At 39.0% G+C, this 3,815-nt stretch overlaps 1 pseudogene; it reads left to right on the forward strand.

Moving 5' to 3' along the window:
- LOC129407425 (zinc finger protein 721-like) overlaps positions 1 to 1,698 on the forward strand; it is a 13,055-nt pseudogene extending 11,357 nt beyond the window's left edge.
- Positions 1,699 to 3,815: the final 2,117 nt, after the last annotated feature.

The raw sequence follows: 3,815 nt of genomic DNA on the forward strand, positions 1-3,815 counted from the left end.
AGGACCCCGGTGAAATAATAATTAACACTACTTTAAGATTAGAGATCATTTTAACTCATGTAGATATTTGATTTTTGCCTCTGTCTTCATTTTGACGGTGCCCCACCCCCTGAGCCCTTCACACCTCTGCTCCTGCCCACACCTCTATGGACTAATCCACCTGGCTGCCTGACACTGAAAGACCTTTGTTATTGAAATGCTGCCCTTTGTCTTGTGGGACAGCATAATGTCTTTTTCACGTGAGAGTTTGCAAAGGTGCCTACCCCCGATGATCCTGACTGGCTGCTGTGGTCCAATAAAAAGAGTGGGGAGGGGTGGAGAGGCACTTAACCAACTGTAGTAACATCCAGAGACAAAGAAGAGGCGGTGAATGGACACAGAAGAAGCTGCTTTTTTATGCCAGGAATTAACCATAATTTTTGATTGAGTGAACTACCAGATTCAGATGGTTGGCTGAAGTACTTCAAGAACTTTCTTTGACTACTCTTGTAAGTATATCATATTTGGTGTCTATATAAATTGGGATTCAGCGCAAAAAAAAAAAAAGAGTTAAATATCTCTGTATATGTTACCTTAATGTGATCTTCTCTCCTGCAACCTAATGAAATTTGCTTGTAGAAAACACATTGAAACATTCTCACATATGAATATATATAAATTAATATGTGGTTTGTGTATTTAATTACAATGACTTTATTTGAACGTTTAGAAAAGGTTATTTTACCTGACACTTTCTTTCCTTTGTTGTAATGCAGAGCTACAAGATCTACCAACAGAATGGTATTCACCTGTAACCAGTGTGGGAAGGGACTTTTACAATCTGGTGACCTTCATCAACACATGAAAATCCACACTGGAGAAAAAACATTTGAATGTGACCAATGTGGAAAGGAATTCAAACAATCTAGTCATCTCCATCGACATATGGGAATCCACACTGGGGTAAAACCATACAGATGTGATGTTTGTGAGAAGACATTTTCACAGTCAAGCGACCTTGTAACACATATGAGAATCCACACTGGGGAAAAACCATACAGATGTGATGTTTGTGAGAAGACATTTTCAAGGTCACACAACCTTGAATTACATATGAGAGTCCACACTGGGGAAAAACCATACAGATGTGTTGTTTGTGAGAAGCCATTTTCAAGGTCAAGCAACCTTGTGACACATATGAGAATCCACACTGGAGAGAAACCATTTGAATGTCAACAGTGTGGGAAGGAATTTAGACAATCTGGTAGCCTTCATCAACATATGAAAATTCACACAGGAGAAAAATCTCACAGATGTGATGTTTGTGAGAAAGCATTTTCACAGTCAAGTGACCTTGTAACACATATGAGAATCCACACTGGAGAGAAACCATTTGAATGTGACCAGTGTGGAATGGAATTCAAACAATCTAGTCATCTCCATCAACATATGAGAATCCACACTGGGGAAAAACCATACAGCTGTGATGTTTGTCAGAAGACATTTTCACAATCAAGCAGCCTAGTATCACATACGAAAATCCACACTGGAGAAAAAACATACAGATGTGATGTTTGTGAGAAGACATTTTCACAGTCAAGCAGCCTAGTATCACATATGAGAATCCACACTGGGGAAAAACCATACAGATGTGTTGTCTGTGAGAAGACATTTTCAAGGTCAAGCCACCTTGTGACACATATGAGAATCCACACTTGAGTGAATCCATTTGAATGTCAACAGTGTGGGAAGGAATTTAGACAATCTGGTAGCCTTCATCAACATATGAAAATTCACACAGGGGAAAAACCATACAGATGTGACATTTGTGAGAAGACATTTTCACGGTCAAGCGACCTAATATCACATAAGAGAATCCACACTGGAGAGAAGCCATACGAGTGTGACCAATGTGGGAAAACTTTCTCTGAATCATCCAGTCTCAATAAACACATGAGAATTCACTTCTGGCACAGACTATGAGTGTGGCCAGTGTAAAACATTTTTTAGAACATCCCAGGAACTCTCCAGTCACTGCCGAACGCACACAGGAGAAAAACCATATGACTGTGAAAAAAGAGAAAAGGCTTTCAGGCCTGCGAAGAACCGTGTGAAACACGTCCCAATCTTCCAGGCTGAAGAGAAAAGCTGCAGTTCTGACCAGTGTGGGATGATAAAACCTGCTCATCTGAAGGTGCACCGTCTTGAACTCACTAAAGGAGAAAGAGCTGCTGAGGTCGGATTATGTGAGCCTCAAGTCAGACTCAAAAAGCTGGAGATAAGACTTCAGAAACTCCAGACTGTGGAGTTGAGCTCTGTGTAGTGTCAAAAATTACAAGCTTAAATTGATGTTAAGATTTTTTTCCCTTTTTTTTTAATTAGAAGATTTAGCTGCAGTTTGTCCATCTTTATTGTATTGTTTGTAACTTTGAGCTTTCAATCCTGCTTCATTGCAGCCTTTTTTTTTTTGCTGCTGAGTCTTGTTTCTTTTCATGGTTGCTGTGATGAAAAGTGAAAAGTCTTTTTATTTTATAACATTTGTTCATGCTTGTCTTATGTCTCACATATACATTGAAGAACTTTAGAAATGAAACACACACACAAGGGGTTGACAAACAGTGGGAGCTTCTTTCACAAGAACAGGTGAAGCATTAAATGTTTTTAAAGAGATTTGAGAGAAGGTTTGAAGTTGGCTCTGAATGACACAGAATAGTAGAAGATGGAGCTCTTCCATGTAATCCATGTACTGTAAATATAAAGTTTATTGATTCGGAAATGGCAAGTAGTTTTTCTCTCTGATAGTAGCTTGTCTAATTTCTAAGAAAAATTCTGAACTAAAGTAATTTAATATATGTGGATATTTGACCAGTCTGTTCCTCTAACACAAAAAGTGTAGTTATAAAATAAGTCCAGGAGAAGTGCAGTGATTGGTATTTGTAGCTGTAGTGACAGTAAAGGGGCCATTGAAACTGTTAACCTGAAGTAATGTAAATGTTTTTAAATATCTGGTTGATTTAATTTTGATGAAATATTTGAAGTTGAACAAAGTGAGGATCTTCAAGCTCAGAGGGTGCAGAACCAAAGAGACAGACCACATCTGATCACAAGGTGATCTTCAATAGAATTGTTTAATATTTTTGGAAAATGGGTAATTCAGATTTATTGTTCACTGCGGTCAAGACTTCTGGTTTGTAAGTAAAATAAAACATTGTCAGCACGGATACTGATTTCATGATAAGACTTGGATGTTCATATAATCCCTCAATCATCCAGGTTGGAAAAGTCAAAATTCAACTTTTGTCCTGTTCACTGACTTAAATTTCCCCGTTTGCTGGGGACTTGGATGATTTTTAGTGGATAATGGACATCCCTGTCGAGGACCCCGGTGAAATAATAATTAAGACTACTTTAAGATTAGAGATCATTTTAACTCATGTAGATATTTGATTTTTGCCTCTGTCTTCATTTTGATGGTGCCCCACCTCCTGAGCCCTTCACACCTCTGCTCCCACCCACACCTCTATGGACTAATCCACCTGGCTGCCTGACACTGAAAGACCTTTGTTATTGAAATGCTGCCCTTTGTCTTGTGGGACAGCATAATGTCTTTTTCACATGAGAGTTTGCAAAGGTGCCTACCCCCAGATGATCCTGACTGGCTGCTGTGGTCCAATAAAAAGAGTGGGGAGGGGTGGAAAGGCACTTAACCAACTGCAACAACATCCAAAGACAAATAAGAGGCGGTGAATGAACACAGAAGAAGCTGCTTTTATATGCCAGGAATTACCCATAACTTTTGATCGAGTGAACTACCAGATTCAGATGGTTGGATGAAG

This window comes from Boleophthalmus pectinirostris, unplaced genomic scaffold (genome assembly GCF_026225935.1).
Source record: "Boleophthalmus pectinirostris isolate CB_2022bp ecotype Guang Dong unplaced genomic scaffold, ASM2622593v1 HiC_scaffold_12, whole genome shotgun sequence".
Classification (NCBI taxonomy): domain Eukaryota; kingdom Metazoa; phylum Chordata; class Actinopteri; order Gobiiformes; family Gobiidae; genus Boleophthalmus; species Boleophthalmus pectinirostris.